The 23461-nt window shown below is 41.2% G+C and overlaps 1 long non-coding RNA gene and 1 pseudogene across 1 annotated transcript in view; one reads left to right on the top strand and one right to left on the bottom strand.

Moving 5' to 3' along the window:
- Positions 1-23461, top strand: part of LOC150055316 (uncharacterized) — a 129033-nt gene that overhangs the window by 9296 nt on the left and 96276 nt on the right. The window lies entirely within an intron of this gene.
- On the bottom strand, positions 13327-14490 carry LOC150055318 (dnaJ homolog subfamily A member 1-like; annotated as a pseudogene).

Genomic DNA, 23461 nt, shown 5'->3' with positions numbered 1-23461 from the left:
GGGAACAGTTCGAGGCTAGCTTGGGCTACACAGGTTGTGTCTCCAAAGAGAGGAAAAAGGGATAAGTTGGTTTCTCAATTACATCTTCACGAAGGGAAATGAAGCAGATTGGCAAGTGTCCACACTCTACTATCACTACACTTCTTTTTTATATGTTTGTCCGTCTTGAGGCTTGAACCCAGGGCCTAGGCCCTGTCCTTAGACACCTTTTGCTCAAGGCTAACGCTCTGCCACGTAAGCCACAGTACCACTCAATATCTGAGCTGTTTGTTTCCATAACTTGGCTATTGTGAGTAGTTGCAGCAATGAACATGAATGCATGTCCCTATGGTATCTCGACTTGTAATGTTCTGAGTAGATGCCCAAGAATGATTTGGCTAGGTCATAGGGAAGTTCTGTCTTCAGAACTTCTTGTTGCTGTTGTTTTTGCCAATCCTGTGACTGGGCAGTGTCCTTGGACACTTTTTGCTCAAGGCTAGCAGTCTGCCACTTGAGCCACAGCACCACTTCTGGCTTTTTCTGTGTATGGTATGGAGGAATCACACCCAGGGCTTCATGCATGCTAGGCAAGCACTCTACCACTAGGCTACACTCCTGGCCCTCTATCTTCAGTTTTTTAAGGAATCTCCAGACTGCCTTTACCGTGGTGCTAGTTTATAATACGGTTGTAATAAAGTCCCCTTTTGTAATTTGCTGCGTTTAAAATTAGTTCCTTGTAATCTAAGTCCAGAGTTTTCACCACAATGTGTCTAAGAGTATTTCAATTCTGGTCCTGTCTGTCGGGAGGTCTGTATGCCTCTGTTAGTTGGGTGAGATTCTCTTTCTTGAGGTGGGGGAAGTTTTCTCTTATTATTTTGTTGCATAGGTTCTCAGTGACTTTACTGTTGAGTTCTTCTCCCTTATCTTCCCTGATTATGCATCGATTTGATCTTTTGGAGGAATCCACTAGTTGTGGAATTGTCCCTTCAGTGCATTTTGAGTGTTTTTTCCATGCTGTTGACTTTTGGTTCTAATCCCTCTCTTTATCCTCAACTCCTCATAGTATTTCCAACTTCTTTTGTTCTGTTGTCTATGATTTCAACTGTAATTGGGAGTTAGAACTCTCCTTGATTCCAAACTTTTGGTTGATGTCATTTCTCATATCCATTATTTAAGGTTTTTTATTAAAGAATTTATTAACATTGCTTTTTACATCAAATTTCAAAATGTCACATTTAACAAACAAGTATTCAAGAAATGTACAATCACTGGCACTTAGATTTTAGAACAGAATTAAAATTAAGCTGAGGGTGTGTGTGTTGTAGGTACATATTAGTGTATGTAATGAAACATTATGTCTATAGAATATATAGTCCATCATAGATTTATTTTTATTTATTTTATTATTATTATTTTTTGCCAGACTTGGGCTTGAGCTCAGGGCCTGAGCACTGTCCTTGGACTTTCTCAAGGCTAGAGTTCTACCACTTGAGCCTCAGCACCACTTCCGGCTTTTTGCTATGTATGTGGTACCTAGGAATCGAACCCAGGTCTTCATGCATGCTAGGCAAGCACTTTAACCACTAGGCCAAACTCCCGGCCTCCATCATAGATTTTTTTTTTTTTGCCAGTCCTGGGCTTGAGCTCAGGGCCTGAGCACTGTCCTTGGACTTTCTCAAGGCTAGAGCTCTACCACTTGAGCCTCAGCACCACTTCCGGCTTTTTTCTATGTATGTGGTACCGAGGAATCGAACCTGGGTCTTCATGCATGCTGGGCAAGCACTTTAACCACTAGGCCAAACTCCCGGCCCCCCATCATAGATTTTTATGTCTATGTGTTGTACCCAAAGTTCCCAATCCCCCCAAAAGACCACCAGAGTCCACGACCAATGCAAGCAAGAAAGAGCTGTTTATTAGCAAGCTCGAGCTCGGTCCTCTGCGCCTTAGAAACTGGTGACGCTTGGAGGCCCCGAGTACAGAATTAGCACAGCATTTATAGTACAGAACAAACAAGTTTTAGTTTGCATTCTCACAGCCTCATGTTTTAGTTAACTTTTACATAGAACATTTCACAATTTATTATGTTAGGGTTTCCCACAGAAGTTTAGTCTTAGGTGTCCTTGCTAGCTGTGGGACACTGCTGCAGTCCTAGAGATGACCTTTCAATGTCCTTGCTAGCTGTCTGAGTAAACAACTGATGGAGCATCTTACAGGTCTCCTGAAAAGAAACAGTTAGGGGATTTCTCAGACTTAACTTCTGCAGAATGGAGGCTGCTTAGAAATAACTTTTTACTGAAGTTCATCAAACTTCACAATTAATTTAGGCCTCACATATGTAGTTATGTTTCTTATCACCAAGACCATGTCAATAACCAAATATTGAGTCATTGCTATTGTACTATTTGGATCTAATAGCGACATATTAAGGATACCATGTGCCTTTTCTTCCTTAGGTCTTGACTTGTCTCACTCAACATGATTCGCTCTAGATTCATCCACTTCCCTGCGAATGCCATTATTTTATCTTGTCTGTTGGCTATGTAGAATTCCATTGTGTATATATACCACATTTTCTGTATCCATTCATCTGCAGTAGGGCATCTGGGTTGTTTCCATCGCCTGGCTATTGTGAATAGTGCAGAGATGAACATAGCTGAGCAGGTGTCCTTATCATATCCTGGATTATGATGTTCAGGATAGATGCCCAGAAGTGGTATGGCGGGATCATAGGGAAGGTCTATTTTCAGTTCTTTAAGAAGCCTCCACACTGCTTTCCAGAGTGGCTGAACTAGTTTACATTCCCACCAGCAGTGTAGTAGGGTTCCTTTTTCTCCACAACCCAGCCAGCATCTGTCATTGTCTGAGTTCAGAATATTGACCATTCTAATTGGGGTAAGGTGGTATCTTAGGGTTGTTTTTATTTGCATTTCCTTTATGACCATGGATGATGAGCATTTTCTGGAAGCATGTAGAGGACCAAGAAAAAGTTAATTCTAAAACAACTAGAAGGACAGAAATAATACAAATAAAATCAGAAATATCAGAGATTGGAATAAGATCTACTATACATAAAATTAATAAATCAAAAAGTTGATTCTTTGAAAGAGTTAACCAAATTGACAGACCCCTGACAAGATTAATCAAAAAAAGGAGAGGGGCACCTCAAATAAACAAGATTAGAGATCCTACAGGAACAATCACTTCTGACATTCAAGAAATTTAATCCATTATGAATAAGTACTTCCAGGGCCTATATTCAAATAAACAAGAAAAATTAGTAGAAAGGGATGATTTCTTAAATAAATATAGGCTACCCACATTGAACCAAGACGAGATAAACCAACTGAACAGATCAATTTCATACAATGAGATAGCAGAAGCAATCAGGGAAATGCCAACCAAAAAGAGCCCAGGTCCAGAAGGTTTCACTGTGGAATTCTACTAGACTTTTATTGGTTGAGATGGAGTTTTTGCTAATTTTTTGGCCAGGCTGCCCTCAAATCATAGATCTTAATTTTCACTTCCCGGGTAGCTGTGATTATAGGCACAATCCATTACACTAGGCCTAGAAAAGCCTTTTTTTTCCTTTTGCCAGTCCTGGCCCTTGAGCTCAGGGCCTGAGCAGTGTCTGTGGGCTTTCTCAAGGCTGGAACCCTACCACTTGAGCCACAGCACCATGTCTGGCTTTTATCTATGTATGTGGTACAGATGAATCAAACCTGGGTCTTTGTGCATGCTAGGTAAGCACTCTACCACTAGGCCAAACTCCTGGCCACTTCTACAAGACTTTTAAAGATGAATTACTACCTATACTCTTGAAACTCTTCCAAGAAAAAGAAGCAGAAGGAGCCATACCAAACTCATTTTATGCAGTTAATGCTACACTCATCCCCAAACCAGGGAAAGACTCAACAATGAGCAAAGATGCAAAACTTCTTAATAAAATACTAGCCAACAGAATCCAGAAACAAATTTTAAAAAGTATACTCTACGATCAAGTAGGCTTCATCCCACAGATGCAAGGCTGGTTTAACATTTGCAAATCAATCAATGTAATACATCACATCAATAGAGCTAAGGATAAGAATCATATGATAATTTCTCTGGACACGGAGAAGGCATTTGACAAAATACAACATCCATTCATGTTGAAAGCACCAGAGAAAATAGGAATAGGAGATACATTCCTTAAAATAATTGAAGCCATATATGACAAACTCACAGCCAGTATCATACTAAATGGAGAAAGAACCATTTACCTTAAAATCAGGAACAAGACAGGGATGCCCACTCTCTCCACTTGTCTTCAATATAGTGCTGGAACCCTTAGCCAGAGCAATAAGACAAGAGAAGGACATTAAAGGGATCCAATAGGGAAAGAAGAAATTAAACTATCTCTATTCGCAGATGACATGATCCTCTACCTGAGTGACCCAATAAGCTCCACTCCCAAACTCCTAGCAAAGTAGCAGGATACAAAATTAACCGGCAAGAGTCAGTAGCCTCCTTGTACGCCAACAATACGCCAACAGAAGGCCAAGGTTCGAAGTTCAAGCCCCATGACTGGCAAAAACAAAAAGAAAGAGAGAAAAAAGAAAAACAGTTCCTACATTCATTAAAAAAGAAAGATCAGTGGGGAAGGGAAATTCTATAGTGGAAAGGAAAGGAGGAAAAAGGAAAAGAGGATGCGGGATGAGTATATAAGGCTGGAATATTAAGAGAGTGCATGTAATCGACTCCAATGAAGTAAATAAAGTTGAGAAGCAATGAGTCCCATCCCCTGAACTCTAGTTGAGTCACCTCTACACAGCCTAAGTTGGGTGCTGATGTTCACATGCATAAGCACCCCTACATTTTTTTATTAAAGAATTTATTAACATTGATTTTTACATCATATTTCAAACGACATATTTAACAACCAAGTATTCAAGAAGGGAATCTCTTTATACGATCACTGGCACTTAGATCTTAGAACATACTTAAAATTAGGCTGAGGGTTTGTGTGTCATAGATACATATTCATCTATGTAATAACATTTTTAAGGTGATAGAGAAGGTGAAAAAAAGAACAAAAACTAAAGGAAACAAAACAATAACAGCAACAAATAAACCCAATTAAATGCGTAAGTAAAAACCAAAAATACGAGAGGAAATCAAAGGCGTCAAATGTCTTAGAAGCCTGTCCCATGTTGTAGGGAGAGGTGCTGACAGTTCAAAGCCTGCCCTGCTGGCCACTGTGCCCAGTGGCAGTGTCCTGCACAGAGAGGCACAAGTCAGGTTTAGGGGCTGGTGGGGGGTGGTCCCCATATGCTGAGAGGGGCTGGCAGGTAATTGGGTGGTGTCGTTTGGGTGTGGGCTACTGGCAGGCCGTTGGGGTTCGCTTAGACATTGTCCCTGGGGGATGCCTCAGCAGAGAAAGGGTGGGGGGTTGAGGCCACTCACCTCTCCCCGTCACCATGTTAGAATTCCTCACCAAATCCTGTAGCCACCTCATGGTGCTGCTTGGTCTCTTAAATATGGCAGTCTGGGCATGCCCTGTTGTGGCTGCATTTTCCAATTCCAAGACTTCAGCTTCTTAATCACAAGTATGTTGGTTGCTTTCTGCTGGTGAGGCCAGGTCACCAGAGGGTAGTGAAGAGAAGTAGGGGAAAATAAATAAATGAGGAAAGCTCTCAGGCCACAGCCTGTGTCTGGACTGTAGCTACACTGCTGGAGTTCACTGCTTAGGGTCCTCTGTGTGTGCTTTTTTTTCTCTTGTAAATGCTTAGATTTTGAGGCTTCTTGGTGGATGTGGAGCTATGTTTGTTGATAGCTGTTTGGTGTGCTCCCTTGAAGTGGAGTTCAGTGCTAAAGGCCCAGGACCTTGGTGTTAGCATTAGCAGAGGGAGCTAGGGTTATTCACTCACTGTTCTGCCATCTCCATGCCTCCTCCTAACTTTGTTCTTTTATGAAACTGTTTGGTTATTCCAGTTAATTTTCATTTCCACACAGGTTTAGAAAGGCAATTGAGTTTGTATTGAATTGGGCTTTTATTGGATTGCATCGAATCTGTAGATCAATTTGAAGAGAAATGACATTTTCAGAATATTATGGCTGGGCACGGTGGCTCATAGCTGTAATCAGGAGGCTGAGATCTGAGGATCAGGATTGAAAGCCAGCTCAGGCATGGAAGTCTGAGAGACTCTTATTTGCAAGTAGGAACCAGGAACTGAAAGTGGTGCTGTGACTCGACGCGGTAGAGCAAGAGTCCTGTGCTAACAAGCTAGGGTACAGCATCCAGGCCCAGAGTTCAAGCCCCACGACTGACCCCTCCCCCACAAATGAACACTATGTTTTCCAATCTGTGAATGGTGGGGTTTTTTTCTTTCATTTATTTAGTTCTATAGTTTTCTTTCTTTTTTATCTTATAGTTTCCCTTATTCTATAGTTCTATAGTTTGCTTTGGAGTTTTCAGTGTGCAAGTCTCATACATATTTCATAGCTATGTATAGATCTTAACTATATTAATCAGATTTATACATACATATTTTATTTTTAATGATATTTTAAGTGCTAGGGAATTGTGTTTTATTTCTGATTGTTTGCTGCTAGTGTGTAGAAGTCATTTTTTTTTTACATGTTGGTCTGTATCCTGTATCCTTACCTATCTAACTAAACATTTTTAGTAGCAATTGTAAGTTTTGTTGAATTGTGTACATACAAAATCATGTTGTTCCTAGTCGGTGGCTCATGCCTAGAATCAAAACTACTCAAAAGAGAACTGAGAGGGTGGGAGTTTGGCCTAGTGGTAGAGTGCTTGCCTAGCATGCGCAAAGACCTGGGTTCGATTCCTCGGTACCACATACATAGAAAAAAGCTGGAAGTGGTGCTGAGGCTCAAGTGGTAGAGCTCTAACCTTGAGAAAGTCCAAGGACAGTGCTCAGGCCCTGAGTTCAAGCCCAGCACTGGCAAAAAAAAAAAAGAGAGAGAGAGAACTGAGGATCACAGTTCAAACACAGCTCAGGCTGGCAAGTCCATGAGACCCTTATATCCAATTAACAACCCAAAAGCCAGAATGTGAGCTGTGGCTCAAGTGGTACTGCTCTTACCTTGAGCAAAATAATCCAAGTGACATAGCCAGGCACTGAGTTCAAGCCCTAGTACTGGTACACACACAAAATAGCAGTGATAATATTTTCGTCTTCTTTTTAACTTCAGTGTGTCACTTTTAATTCACTGTTGCTTTGAAATTTTTAATCATAATACAATAATAGCTTTTCTTATTTAGAAAAATGGCTATTCAATTACATTAAGTATCTCTTTGACAACTTAGGAAATTATTTCATTTTGCTCTTGCAATTTACTTACATATTAAAGTAAAATTTATTATATTATTTATATTATATTATATATTATAGTATTATATATTATTATATTATAGTAAAATATATTTTAGTTCAAAATAAAAATTCCTTGGTTACAATTTCCAATATGCTATTGAATATAGTCTTATTGACATTTTACTTTTATCCAAGTGATCTTTATAAGTGCAGCCACTGTATCATATTCTTTTATCTGCTTTGCCTTGCGCCAGTTTCTTGTCCTAATATGCATAATGGCATTCCTGATCGAGGATGCTCTAACGCACACAGGTGTGTGCATTCAACCCTGTCTACTCTATGCTCACCCTCAGTTCATCACTGTCTGTGGAGTCATGAAAATGTGAACCTTCACTCTTTTGTTGCCCTTGATTAAAGCAAGCCAGAAGAAATAGCATCATTTGCACCAGCCAATAGCATAGCCTTTAACAATATTTCTGGCCAGCTAGGCGTGGTGGCTCACACCTGTAATCCTAGCTACTCAGGAGGCTTAGATCTGAGGATTGGGGTTCAAAGCCAACCTGGGCACTAAAGTCCATGAGACTCTTATCTCCAGTTAACCTATAGAAAACTAGAAGTGGTGCTGTGGCTCAAGAGGTAGGGCAGTAGTCTTGAGCTGAAGAGCTCAGGGACAATGCCCAGGATCAGAGTTCAAGTTCCATGACAAAGAAAGAAAGAAAGAAAGAAAGAGAGAAAGAAAGAAAGAAAGAAAGAAAGAAAGAAAGAAAGAAAGGGAAAAAGAAAGGGAAAAAGAAAAAATAGTTATCAAAATAAACTCCAATGTGCGCCTCTTTGCAAACCAGAAATGCCTGTTGGGGCCCATGCAAGTAGACCCTCTTCTGCAAAATTGTTTCTTTGTACTTCTCTATATTTCTTACACACACACACACACACACACACACACACCTTATTCACTTACTCAGTTTTTCCTGGTCTTTGCTCTGCACATAATGGAGTTGGTTTGAGTACAATCACTCTGTGCTATTTTGTTTAGTAATATTTTAGGGAATCATCTCTGTTGTTTCAGGAGATGTAATTCATTCATTTTCATTCCTGTCTGATTCATGCTTTACACTGCAGCAGATCTAATTCTTTTTTTTCCTATTTTGAAAGTTTTATTTTATTTTTTTAAAGAATTTATTAACATTGATTTTTACATCATATTTCAAATGACATGTTTAACAAACGAGTATTCAAGAAGGGAATCTCTATATACAATCACTGGCACTTAGTTTTTGGAACATAATCAAAATTAGGCTAAGGGTTTGCATATCACAGATATATATTGATTTATGAAATAAAACATTATGTCTATAGAGTCATAGGATTTTATGTCTATGTAGTTATGTTTATATTTCCAATACCATGTCCTTGGGTATGCAGATATTGAGTCCTCTCTCTTGTACTCTTTGGATCTAATAGCCACATATTAAGGATACCATAGGCCTTTCGTTCCTTTGGTCTCGACTTGTCTCACTCAACATGATTCGCTCTAGATTCATCCACTTCCCTGCAAATGCCATTATTTTATCTTGTCTGTGGAGCAGATCTAATTCTTTTTTTTTTAACGCATGGCAAAAGCAGATCTAATTCTTAAAAACATAAATCCAACCATTTGTAACTCGACTGCATAAAGCCCTTGTGTGGCTTTCTAGTGCTCCGGGAATAGACTTGCAGGTCCCTGGTGTGGCCTGCAAGCCCCCAGGTGACAGGTCCCACCTCCCTCTCATTTCATCTCATTCCTGGGCCGAGTCACACTGCTCCTTCCCGTTCCTGGACCTCCAAATCTGCCAGTCTTCTCTCCAATTAGTTCTCTCTGAATCCCTTCACATTTGGACGATGCCCTGCCACTCTCACTAGAACATCCAATATGCCATAGCGAAAGGAATCACAGAGCAGGGCAGTCACCTACCACAAGGCCTGCAAATACTCTTCTTTCTTCATCCCCCCTCTTCTCCCCCACCCTGTCCTTCCCTCCCCCCCCTTTCTCTCTCTGCCAGTCCTAGGGCTTGAACTAAGGGCCTGAGCACTGTCCTTGGGCTTTCTCAAGGCTCTACTACCTGAGCCACAGCACTACTTCTGGCTTTTACTATGTTTGTGGTTCGAAGGAATTGAACCCGGGTCTTTATACATGCGAGGCAAGGACTCTACCATTAGGCCACACTCCCGGCCCCAGTCCTCCCTCTTCTTCTAACCTCCATTTTCTTCTTTGAAACAAAATTCTGGTATAACTAAGATTCACCTGGAGCTCCCTATGTAGCTCAGACTGTTCTTGAACTCTAGCCTGTCTTAGCCTCTGGTTTACGAGTGCTGGAACTGTAGACATGTTCCACTATGCTGGTCCTCATTCCATTTTTCAATTCCTACACAGTCTTAGACTGTTTTATTATTTATGAGGTTTTGGGGGCAAATAGAAGTTAAACTTTAACTATGTAACTTCTATTAATAAATTACCTTCTGACTGAAGAAATGGGTGACTATATCCAAAAGAAATGTACTAACAGGCCAAGAGCTTGGCCTAGTGTTAGAGTGCTCACCTAGCATGCACGAAGGCCCAGGTTCAATTCTTTGGTACCACATACATAGACAAAGCAGGAAGTGGTACTGTGGCTCAAGTGGTAGAGCTCTAGCCTTGAAAAAGCCCAAGGACAGTGCTCAGGCCCTGAGTTCAAGCCCCAGGACTGACAAAAAAGAATTAAAAATTATCTCCTCTACTTATTGAAATTTATATATGAAATTACTTGGCTGGGAATGTAGCTAGTGGTAGAGTGCTTGCCTAGCATGTGTGAAGCCCTGGGTTCAATTCCTCAGTACCACATACACAGAAAAAGCTGGAAGTGGTGCTGTGGCTCAAGTGGTAGAGTGCTAGCTTTGAGCCAAATAAACTCAGGGACAGTGCCCAGGCCCTGAGTTTCTCAAGACTAGCAAAAAATTAAGGAGGAGGAGGAGGAGGAGGAGGAGGAGGAGGAGGAGGAGGAGGAGGAGGAGGAGGAAAAGAAATGACTACATTTCAGAGATATTTACTAAGAAAAGATCAGTTTACACAACAATGTTTGTTACATTGTGCATAACCCACATGTACCTACCAGTTCATGATTTCTTAAGAATCTCCTTCCAATCTCCCTACTAGGAGAAAAGTCATCTTTCTGTAAATGCAAATAGAATTTTTCAAATTCGCTGTATATTAATATTATTTAATTATGGAAAATAGTTTCATCATTACTGATGAAGGCAGCCAACAGTATTTATACAGTATTAACTTTTTAAAACACTGTTACTCTGGATCTGTAGCTCTCTACACTCCTTTTCTTAATCTCTGTGTATGTCATAGTATTCAATGTGTGTATGTGAGTCTAGAACTAGAGAAATTGAGGGGATGGGTGGTGGTGGGAGAGATGGGGATAAATAATGCAAGGCGTGCAATTGATCAAGAAGCATTATACTCATAAACTGACATGTTGAATTTAACAACTACTTTTTTTTGGCCTGTCCTGGTGCTTGAACTCAGGGCCTGAGCATTGTCCTTGGGCTTTCTCAAGGCTAGAGCTCTATCACTTGAGCCACAGCACCACTTATGACTTTTTCTATGTATGTGGTACCAAGAAATTGAACCCGGGTCTTTATGCTTGCTACGTAAGCCCTCTACCACTAAGCCAAACTTTGGACCCAACAACTACTTATTTTTAAGATAAGTAATAAAAATAATAGTAAAACAAATGCAGCCAGGAAAAAAAATAATCGCTGCCAGGTGCTGGTGGCTCACGCCTATAATCCTATCTACTCAGGAGGCTGAGATCTGAAGATCATGGTTCAAAGCCAGCCTGGACATGGAAGTCCATGAGACTCTTTTTTTGTGGGTCATGGGGCTTGAACTCTGGGCCTGGTCACTGTCCCTGAGCTCTGCAGCTCAAGGCTACTGCCCTACATCTGGGCCTGGGCCTTGTCCCTGAGCTCTGCAGCTCAAGGCTTACCCCATGAGTCACAACCCCACTTCCCATTTTCTGCTGATTAATTGGAGATAAGAGTGCCATGGTCTTTAGTGCCTGGGCTGGCTTTGAGTGAACCTCAGATCCCAACCTTCTGAGTAGCTAGGATTCCACACGTGAGCCACTGTGCCCAGCTTCCATAAAACTCTCTCTCTCTCTCTCTCTCTCTTTCTTTCTCTTTTTGTCTTTTCTTTTTTGGTACTGGGGATCAAACCCAGAACATTGCACCAAAAATCAATCAATCAATCAATCAATCCCCTGCAAACATTGGCAAATTAAAGCCGGAGATACTTAAGATATTTAAATTTATTATTTAAGTTCATTATGTCTCCTCATTTGAGAAGTATCTAATATAGTGCATCCGTTAAAACTATCATTTATTCCATCCACATTTAAACATAAAAGATATAAAACTAAAACCTTAATATCAAATGACAAATCATATCTATGTTATTATTTTCATATTCTTTTTACAGTACTGGGGTTTGAATTCAGGATCTCATGCATGCAAGTCAGATGCTCTACCACTTGGCCCTATCACCAGCTATTATCTGAACAATTTTGTTTTGAAAACATTTCAAAAGATCAAAATTTGTATTTTATTTCTAAGCAAGTTATTGAAAGATTTATATGTCTTTATTAGCAAAGCCAGGGTATAGGAATGAAATGAAATAACTTGTATTTATGCAGCAATCTATTTCTATTTATAGAAAATTAATATTCCAAGAATGAAATCCTTAATTAAACGATTTAAAGCAAATATTATTGTTATTTTTTGTCGAAATGCATATAACTAACATATTACTCAGTAATTTCTCTTGGCGGAATTTATCCTAAAGAGAAGCACAAAGATATATATATAAGGATTCACGGTAGCTTTGTTGAAATCTCACAATAAAGAATATGAATATTTAACAGTGGATGTGAGGCGTAATAACTCTTGGTATCCACCCAAGGGAATTGTCTGTAAATGAATTGCAAGACAGTATGTCTAGTTTTATCCTCTTTTGTAAACTTAAACAAATACATCCCTCAAAATATGATCTGCTTACACAGGAAGTGACAAGGCTGAGACTTCATTAGTCTTTTAGAAAGTGAGAGAGATCTTTTTTGAGATTAAAACATCCAATAAAGTAACATAGGCTGGTAAGATCCCTCAGCAGCACAGGTGTTTGTACCGATGGTTCCTGAATGGCTCTACAGGAGACCTTAAGAAAGTCTTGTGACTTCAAAACAAGGTTATCTTAGAGCCCTTATTTCTTGGAGTACAATTTCATCAGTTTTCTTAACATACGGTATTTGCCATTTCTTCCTGGTGTTACTGTATTCCCTTCTGAACCGCTATGAAATTATCATCTACTTCTAAAAGTTCTTCTCCTAGATTTTTTTTCCCAGTCCTGGGGCTTAAACTCAGGGCTTGAGCACTCTCCTTAGACTTTCCTCAAGGATAGAACTCTACCACTTTAGCCACAGCACCACTTCTGGCTTTTCTATGTACATGGAATCAATCATTGTTCTTGGTCCATGCTAGGCAAGCACTCTACCGCTCAGCCGACCTCACAGCTCTGTTCTCCTAGAAATTTAACTATTACTTTAATATTAATTAATGTTAACATCCATTTGTTTTGTGTACTACCCCTATTCCCCAAGAATCATCATGTTTGATATATCAGAGTCTCCTTTATTCTGGGTTAGGGTGCTTTGTTTGCTGACATTGTGGTAGTAAACCTTAAGGTAAGCATATTGGTTAAACCTTTTACATAGATTTACCTAAGTCTTTGCCCCTAACTTTTTTTTCTCTACAAATCAACTTCTCTTTTTCAGATTACTAACCAAACACCAAGTTTTAGCCCCACAGATTAGTGATAAAAAGACCATATACCAAAGTCAACACATATACTAGCATTTCAATTTAAGCTTGTCCATGTACACAGCTGAATCAGTTCCAAGATGTGGCTTAACAGATGCTAGAGGAACTATTTTAAAAGTAATTTTCACAGGTATTAAAACCTCATCTTACACACTGAAGTCATCCATACAGAGCAAAGTCCATTAGAATGGCGCCGTCTCTCCTGATTTGGATCGAAGTCCACCAGGTCTACCTGATCCATCTCATCAGACTCTTCCACTTCCTTCCTCTCAGGAAGGAGGTTTTTTTTTTTCCCAGCAAACAGAGTTTATCAGGAGAGAAGAAGCCATTTTCAGGAAAGTTTACCTTAAACTCAATGATTAGGCCCCGCTTTCATATGGTCGTGGGTAAACTGGCATGCCTTCGTTTACACACACTTGATACCTCCATGCTTGACGATCTGACCTGGATGCAAAGTGTTTGACTTGGGTTCGGTTGTCAAGAGTGGAGATTGGCTTTTGGAAGCCACAATGCTTCCACTAGCTGTCTGTCCATACACAGGGAAAGGTCTTCTTCTCGTCTCGTAAAAACAGCATGGTCCTTCTGATCTAATACAATCATGACAGCTCTGGGTTCCAATCCTGGTTCTTGGTCTCCTTCACCGTGGAATGTTATCTTCTGGCCATCTTTCATGCCTTTGTCAATGTGACCTTCCAGAATCTTCTTCTCTCGAACTATCTTCCTTCCATTTTAGCTTTTATATCTATCTTTAGGACTGATCCTTTTTCCCTGGCCCTGGCACACCATGCACACAGGTCCTATCTGCTGAATTCGTATTTACATTCCAGTACCTCGGCAGTTGGGGCAGCACTCCACTGCCCCATTTTTACCACCACAGCCTTCACATTTGTCACAAATCACATTCTTTTGAAGAGCCAGTTTTTTCGTTGCACTGTTATATAAATCTTCCAAGGTAACTGAGAGCTAATGCACAACATTTTTACCTCGCCTTTCTCTCTCCATTCTTCCTCCTCCTCCAAAAAACATATCAAAGATGCCCATGGGGGAGCCAAAACTGCCACCTGCTCCACCCTCCTTCATTGCCTGTTCACCTCCTTTGTCATATAATTCTCTTTTCTTAGCATCAGAGAGAACCTCATAAGCTTGAGAAATCTGTTTAAACTTCTCTCCCTCATTAGGATTCTTACCAGGGTGGTTGGTACTTCAAGGCCAGTTTCCTATAAGCCTTTTTCAATTCTTCCCGGGTGGCATTGGGTTTGACTCCCAAAGCATCATAGTAAGTGGTTTCTTTCACCATTTTGTAGCTGGTGAGGGAGCGGGAAAGAGCTTATAGCTATGTGCAGCTAGGGCAGCCATGGCTCCTGCAACCTCTCTCCGAGCGTTCTCTGTCCCTAACTTTTAACAAAGAGTTCCAAAAGATTATTTCGTTTCTAGAGACTTATTTTTTTGTTTTTGGCCAGTCCTGGAACTTGAGCTTAGGGCCTGGACACTGTCCTTGGACACCTTTTGCTCAAGGCTAGTGCTCTGGCACTTGAGCCACAAGCACCACTTTCAGCCTTTTCTGTGTATGTGGTGCAAGGAATCGAATCCAGGGCTTTGTGCATGCTAGGCAAGCACTCTACCGCTAGGCCACACTCCTGGCCCTCTAAAGACTTATCTACGATTTGTGACAAAGAGTTCCTATAATCTCATCATTTTTTTGTTCTTCAAAATTCTTCAATTTTAGCTTGGTGCAGGTGGCTCATGTTTGTAATTCTAGCAAAAATCTGAAAATTACAGTTCAAAAGCTCGCTTGGACAGACAAATCTATGTGACTCATCTCCAAACCAGGAAAAAGCTAGAAGAGGAGGTGTGACTCAATTGGTAAAATTCCAGCCCTTTCCCTTAAGGAAAAATGTAAAGGAGAGTGTAAGAGCCTGAGTTTAAGCCCTATGTCCAGTGCACACATGTGTACACATGCATCTGTGTGAGCACTCATGCGTGCATGCACACACACACACACTCACGTATACTCATACACATGTACACACAAAGATTCTCTGGGACTTGGGACTTGATCATGAGACTTGAACTCTGGACCTGGGCATTGTCCCTGAGCTCTTCAGCTCAAGGCTACTGCCCTACCCCTTGAGCCACAGTGCCACTTCTGGTTTTCTGGTGGTTAATTGGTGATAAGAGTCTCACAAACTTTAGTGCCCTGGCTGCCTTTGAACCTCGATCCTCAAATCTCAGCTTCCTGAGTAGCTTGGATTACAGGTGTGAGCCACTGGTGCCCAGCAAGATTCTGCAATTTTATCAGCCTCTTGAACCTAGACAGAAACATTTGCTTTTTCCTGGCTGACTTCCTGCTCCTGAAGATGGTTAGCTTACATACAGGTAGGAGTATAAAACCACAAGCAGTGGTATGTACCCTGCGTGCCATGCTGTTCTGCTCCACAGCTGTTCTACTCACTCCACTTCAGCTTTGGAAATTGGGAAGTTTTGCTTACACATTCCAGAAAATGCCTGCAAATCATGGGTATTTTTTTTTCTGTAGTCGATTTGGGGCTCCAAACAAAGCCTTTCTGAGCTAATCTATAACAGACCAAGATAACACTCATGGATGAAAATGCCATGCCAACAACTTAGAAATACCACACCAGTGGGGACCATGCTGTGCCAGGCTCAGCCAATTTGCTGGTGTAGGGAAGATAAATACAATTTGTCTCTGCCCTGGTAGTCTCTGAAGACCACGACAGAACTTATAATTCACTGTGATGTAAGGAGCCATGTTTCAGATTCACCTTATAAGGATGTCCAGGTTCCAGGCATTATGGAGAAGCGAGCCTCTGCTTCTGCCTCGGGAATCAGGAATCCACAGAGAAAGTTAGAAGAGCAGAGGAACGAGAAGCAACTGCACAAGAGCTCCATGTGCAGGACCATTGGCTGGGTGAGTGGAGGGCTTGGGAGGAACGAGACTTACCAAGACACCTGAAGGAACTGCTGATTGATGTTGACAGAAAACAAACAAACTGAAATGGGGTTCCTGGCTGACGGAATTATCACTGAGGGAAGCAGCAGGGTCTGGGGATTCCTAGCTGAGCCGTTAGGGTTTCCAGGTAGAACAGGATCTCAGATCTAATATTTGGGAGGTCGTGTGTGACAGAAAAGAGAGGCACAATCCAGGCTCCAGCCATTCACAGCATGACATCTTTACGGAGGCTAACCCTGATAGGAACACGAGAATCCTGACTCATGCCTACATATCACAAGTAAGAGAGAAACACACTGATCCAGGAGCTTTAAGTCCTGGCTCTGCTGCGTGGCTTTGAACAAGACAAATAACTTGTCCACAAATCAGTTTGAATAACGGGCACTGTTTCAGGGGCTCCTTGTAACACCTGACCTATTGCTTGTCCGCATCACAATGCTGAGCTTACTGTCACTAATTGGTCTCACCAAATTCAAAGCACAGGCAGGTTAGGAATCAAGGGTTGGCTTCTGGTTCTGTCCAGCATGTTGACATCCTCTAACTCCCTTCCTGAAGTGAGGACAACAATATTCTGACATTACAAACTACAGTAGAGATAGAGGGACAATGCCTTAGGCCTGGAGCCAGGAGAACTGGAAAGCCTTAGGGTCAGAGTTACAAGGTCAACTTTCTTTCCTTCTTTGGGCCTTCTGGACTGTCAAGACAAGGGACAATGGTGGGGAGAACAACTTTGTAGGAAAATAGAAGATACTGGGGATCTCCAGTTGGTACTTCTAGCAGTCCTAGAACTTAGGCTATTATGTGGATGTACTGGGGCTTGAACTCAGGGCCTGGGTGCTCTTTCTTAGACAGTTTTGTTGTTGTTGTTCTTGTTCAAGACTGGCTCCACTTCTGGCTTTTGGCTGGTTAATTGAAGATGAAATTCTCATGGATTTTTCTGTCTGACACCCCTTGAGTAGATAGGATTTTAGGCATAAGCCACCAGCCAGAATCTCTGCTTTGTAGCAGAAAAATGATGTGGTCTTCGTACTTTCATCTACATTCCCTTGTCTGTGACATTCAGATAGGAAAATAGAGATCACAAGCAAAATGGTGTGCTGCTAAATAGACCACAGAGCCTTATGAGAGAGGGCCAGACAGGGTACAGGAAGAGAAAACTATCAATTTATACACCAAGGGGCTAATGGACACACATGGTAAAAAGAATTCAAAACATAAAGTATGTGCACATCTTTCTACCATTTCAGTTTCTCCTCTCAATGACAAGCCTTGGTATCAAAATAACTCATTTTCCACCAATATTTCAATGTACATTGAGGCACATGGGCTGTTTATACAGCCAGTTTTGATTGCTGGTGACTTTTTGGTGCCAGCAAGAATCATCAGAACCTTTCTAGAACTGTCCAGAACGGTTTCTCCTTTTTCAGTCCTCCCAGTTCTCTCTTCATGTAAGCCAGTAAGTTCATAAGAGCCACTCTGAATTGGAGAATCTGAGGACTTGAACCCGCCTCACTGATCGGAAAGCTACCTAGAGGTCACAGCCTGTGGTGAAGCTCTCTCAGTGATGGGGAGAAGAGGCTGCAATGATATGTTCCCCAGTCTACCCAGCATCACAGGGACCCTTACACTGGTTCTAACTTCTTGTTTTCTGTGTTCTCAGTACACTAGCATTTGAGAGCCTTATAGACCCAGGAGGAGACTTGCCCCTCCCCTGGGTAGTTAATTTTTTTAAGTTGCCTATATGCCCATCTCTCATTTATGGACTATCCAGCCTGAGTCTTTAACCCCAGACACCTTCTGATCTAACTCACCCACCAAGCCAGTGTTTTCCCTGCTCTAAACCATCCCATCACCAGGAATCAGGCAACTGGAAACAGCACTTCTGCCCACAGACCTATTTGCTCTGCCCCGTCTTATCTTTTCTATAGAAATCCCAGAGAAGGCTTTGGCCACTTCTGCTTGTGCCTTGTTAAACCTAATTTTGCTTTGTCATTCCATGTGGTGTGAGGGAATCCTAAAAGTCTGAAGAACAGTGTGTTAGCTGAGTCAGAAAAATGTGTCACAAGTGAACCCTAAAAGCATCTTATCAAAAAAAAAAAAAAAAACAAGACAAGTGTTTGAAGCCAGGCACCATGGGAGGCGAGAAAGGGAAGGATTAATGGTTGAGGCCGCGCTAGGCAGAAAGGTGCCTGAGACCCTTCCACTCTTCTCAGCCCGTCTCTGGGTGCAGTGGTGGGTATCAATCTCCAAACTGCCTGGGAAGCTGCGATGGGAAGGATGATGGTGCCAGACCAGCCTGGGAAGAAAAGTCCATGAGACCGTCTTCACAGAAGGGAAGCTGAATGTGGTAAAGAAAACCCATGGTCCCCCAGACAATGAGAAGCTTAAAAGTAAGTGGCTAGCGGGTCGAATGAGACCCTTTTCCAGAAGCAGCAGTATCTCACCAGCATGATTCGTGCATATCCACAGGGCATCAGTGGAGATAATTATTCTAGTCACAGACATTTTTTTTGTCCCTTCAAGTCCCAGAAGGACTGAGGGACACATTGTCTCAAGTCTTTCTCTGCTACCACAAAATACTCCAGGCTGAGAAAGTTATAAACAATATAAATTTATTTCTCACAGTCCCAGGGGCTGAATAGTCCAGGTAGATTTGGCATCTGGTAAGGGATGCTTTTGGCTTCCCAGATGATGATGTCTTAGTGCTGTCTCCTCTGGAGGGTGGGATGTTGTGTCTACACCTGGGGAGGTGGACAGAAAGGCAAAAAAGTCCCAAGGTACTTTACTCTGATCAACCTCTTTTGTTTTGTTTGTAATTTACAGTGCTGGGGCTTAGACTTCTAGCTTTTTTTATCAAGTCTGGTGCTCAGCCACTTGAGACACAGCTCTACTTCTGGCTCTTTTGCTGTCTAGATAATAATCTCCTGTACTTTCCTGTCCAGGCTGATTTCAAAACCATGATCCTCAGGTCTCAGGCTCCCGAGTATTATCCCCAGCACCTGGCTACTCAGATCCATTTTCTGAGGGCAAGAAAGGTATCACCCCTACAGTGGGGTTTATGTTTCCACACAGATTTTTGGAAGGGACGCATTCAAATCATAGAGAATGAGGAGCAAATCGCAAAAAAAAGCCAAGCAGCGTCTCTTTCCAGGCTTCACGTTTTTGAGCCTCGCTCAGGATTGAGCCAAGGGTTGTAGGACAAGCTTTAAATTGGATGCAGTTAAAGAATTGATATGAAACTGGACCAGACTTGTTAATACTTGGAAAGTGAGACTATTCACTAATAACTAAAGTGACCAGAAAAGCTATTGAATCTTCCCAAGATTTCATTAAAGTGCAGAAAATGGGGATTCAATGGGGCTCTGAAGAAAGGTAGTGCTATAAATAAAGTGTTTTTCCCAGTTGCTCACACTCTACTAAGGCAAGAACACTGAACAAGCCAGTTGGAAGACATATTGTCAAGTGGCTTCCCACAGGTGCTGGGCTTGCCCCCCCTCCCCTCCCAACAGATGCACAGCACCTGTGTTCAGGAGACATTCACACCAGAAACCTTATCATTGCTTTGACATTCTATGAAGCAAACACACACAAAAGACAAATTTGATTCCTGTCTGTCTCTAATCAATTAGTACCTGCTTCCTGACACTGTGTACTATCTAAAATATTAGTGTGTCCTTTCATGTAATGTCTTGCCTCCACATGTGGTGAGTCTCAAGTTACATAGCCTGATTTACCTAATCATGCAAATCACCCCCAATGAAATATCATCTCAGCCCAGTTAGAATGGCCATAATCAAAGACAGGCAAGAAAAAAAAAAAGACAAGTGCTGGTTAGAATGTGGAGAAAGGGGAATTCTTATGTGCTGTTAGTATAAATATAAAAATATAATTAGGGTTGGGCTGTAGCTCAGTGGCAAAGCACTTGCCTAGTAAATGCAATGTCCTGGGTTTAAAAAAAAAAGAAAAAGAAAAGACAAACTATAGTTTTACAAACCCCAAATGGGGTTGGGAGCGTGGTCTAGGGGTAGTGTTCTTGTTTCGCATGCATGAAGACCCGGGTGCGATTCCTTGGTACTACATACATAAAAGAAGCCATAGGTGAGCTGGGCACAGTGGCTCATGCCTGTACTCCTAACTACTCAGGAGGTTGAGATCTGAGGATCATGGTTCAAAGCCAGTCCAGGCACTAAAGTCTTATCTCCAATTAACCACCAGAAAACCAGAAGTAGAGCTGTGGCTCAAGGGGTAGGGCAGTAGCCTTGAGCTGAAAAGCTCAGGAACAATGCCCAGGCCCAGAATTCAAGTCCAATGACCAACAACAACAACAAAAAGCCAGAAGTGTGCTGTGGCTCAAGTGGTAGAGCCCTAGCCTTGAAAAAACCCAAGGATTGTGCTTAGGCCCTGAGTTCAAGCCCTAGAACTGGCAAAAAAAATAATATAAATTACTACAGCCAGTATGGAAAATGGTATACAGATTCTCAATAGGCCAGCTAGCCTGTATACATACACACACACACACACACACACACACACACACACACACACACACACACAAATACCACCTTCTTTCGCTTGTAGGGAGCATCTAAAAGGTCTAAGTGAGAACAAAGAATAATGATTACCAAAGACTGAAAGTTTTAGGGAGGGAAAGGATGGGGAGAGATTGGCCAGTACGACAAAGACATAGCCAGTCAAGAGGAATAAGTTCTAATGTTCTATTACCCAAAAGGATGATTATAGTCAACAATGTTGTACCATTTTAATTCAAAATAGCTAGAAAAGAGGATTTTGAATGTTCTCATTACAAAGAAATGTTAAATACTTGAGATGGTGAAAATCCTGAGTTCATCAGTATACAATGTATAAATGTACCAAAACATCGCACTGCCTCCCATAAATAGAGACAACTGCTTAAATACAGTTTTTTAAAATACAGTTTTTTAAAGTTGGAAGTGACGGTGCGGTTAAAGTGGTAGAACAACAGCTTTGAGTGAAAAAGCCAAGCAAGGACACAAAGCCCTGAGTCCAAGCCCTAGTACTGGCCACAAAGATAAGATAAGCCATCTCTAGTCAATGTTGCTCTGTGGCAGGTCTCCTGATCCTTGTAATTAATTTGTAATTAATCCTTGTACTAATTTTGCATACTAGTTAGAATGTACATTCATGATGTACAATCAGCATCTATTCATAGATGATTTTTAAAGGTCTATGAGGAGCAAGTGAAGCTAAAAAAATAATATTAAGGGCTAAGAGTGTGGCATAATGGTAGAGTGCTTGCCTAGCATGCACAAAGCCCTGGATTCGATTCCTGGTACCATATACAAAGAAAAAGCCAGAAATGGTGCTGTGGTTCAAGTACCAGAATGCACTTGAGCAAAATGCATCCAAAGACAGTGCCCAGGCCCTGAGTTCAAGCCCCAGGGCTGAAAAGAAAGAAAGAAAGTTGAAAATTAAACTATGTTTGGCCCAGTTCTCTGAAAGATCTCACAGAAATGGAAATTTTCTTGTATATCTAAAGGCATTGCTTTACAGTTCTACTTAAGTTGCATATTAGTAGCTGTCACTATTGAAGCTCTATATCATAATCAGTTTTAACTATAACTCTATATTATCTGATATTAATTTTTATCAACTTTTTTGCACTTATTTATTTATTTATTTATTATTTTTTGTTTTTTGGTTTTTGGTTTTTTTTGCACTTATTTATTTATTTACTGTCTTTAAAAATCTATCTTGGGCCATCCTTTCTCACTGGAACCTTTTGCAATATAATTTTATCTAATGACTTGAAGAGACAGATTTTTTTTGACCGTCCTGGGCCTTGAACTCAGGACCTGAGCACTGTCCTTGGGTAGGCTAGAGCTCTATCACTTGAGCCACAGCACCACTTTCGGCTTTTTCGATGTATATAGTACCAAGGAATTGAACCCAGGTCTTTGTGCATGTTAGGCAAGTGCTCTATCTCTAGGCCAAACTCCCGGTCCTGAAGAGACAGATTTTAATAATGAGTTTAGATTATTAATTTATTTTGGTGCTGGTCCTAGGTCTTGAACTCAAGGCCCTGGTGTTATTCCTGAGCTTCTTTGGCTCAAGGCTAGCACTCTCCCATTTGAGCCAGCCTTTTCTGAATAGTTTATTGGAGGTAAGCGTCTCATGGACTTTCCTGCCCTGGCTGGCTTTGAACCTCAAATTTCAGATCTCAGTCTCCTGAGTAGCTAGGATTACAGGCATGAGCAACCATTATCTATGTTTAGTTATTCTTTTCAATATACATGAGGTATCTTTATCATCTCTGCGTGTATTTTGACTCTTTCCCCCCTTAATCTTGTGTGTGTGTGTGTGTGTGTGTGTGTGTGTGTGTGTGTGTGTGTGTGTGTGTACTGGTACTGGTACTGGGGACTGAACTTAATGCCTCTTTCTCTCACTTGGTTTTTTCACTCAAGGCTGGAATTCTATTTGGGCCACACCCCCATTTTTTTTGTTTTTTTTGCTGGTTAATTTGAGACAAGTTTCTCTCAGACTTTTCTTCCAGGGCTGGCTTCAAATTTAGATCCTGAGATTTTAGCCTCCTAATTAGAATTACAGGTGTGAACCACCAGTGCCAGCCTCTTCTTAATCTTTTTAAATGGTTCGGAAGGCAAAATATTTGTCTTAGTTCAGTTTTAGTGGTTCATGATTAGCATGGATATCTTAGAACATTCTAAGATCTCCAGTTCTCTCACTAGTCCTTGGTTTGGAAAAGATGTTTTGTTCTTGATGTCTGTTTGAGATAGGATCTTGCTGTGTAGTCTAGGCTGGCTTTGAACTTAGAATCCTTCTCTTTCAGCCTCTAAGTGCTGGAATAACAGACATAGGCCACCAGGACTAGTTTATACTTTAGAGACTGGCTTGAATGAAAGAAAAAGTATACAATTGTTTTTGACTATACACCTTATTCTATGCATCTAATTTTTCATCCAAAATTAAATTTGCAGCCAGGCGCCAGTGGCCATGTCTGTGATCCTAGGTGCTCAGGCTGAGGTCTGAGGATCACAGCTTGAAGCCAATCCAGGGAGAAACACCTGTGAGACTCTTATCTCCAGATTAACCACCATAAAGCCAGAAGTAGAGCACTAGGCTGGAGCAAAAAAAAAGAAAAAACCCTCAGGGACAGTGCCCAGGCCCTGAGTTCAAACCTCAGAACCAATACAACACAGCAAAACAAAAAAGTACATTTGCTATTTTTTTTTGCGTTCTATGCTTTTAAGTAAGGACGCTTCTAGAAATAACCCTTCTAGTTATCCTTACCTCATTAAAA

Source organism: Megascapheus bottae, chromosome 14, assembly GCF_031878675.1.
Source record: "Megascapheus bottae isolate mThoBot1 chromosome 14, mThoBot2.hap1, whole genome shotgun sequence".
NCBI lineage: Eukaryota > Metazoa > Chordata > Mammalia > Rodentia > Geomyidae > Megascapheus > Megascapheus bottae.
The sequence above is the reverse complement of the archived record's forward strand: the minus strand, read 5'-3'. Positions and strand labels throughout refer to the sequence as shown.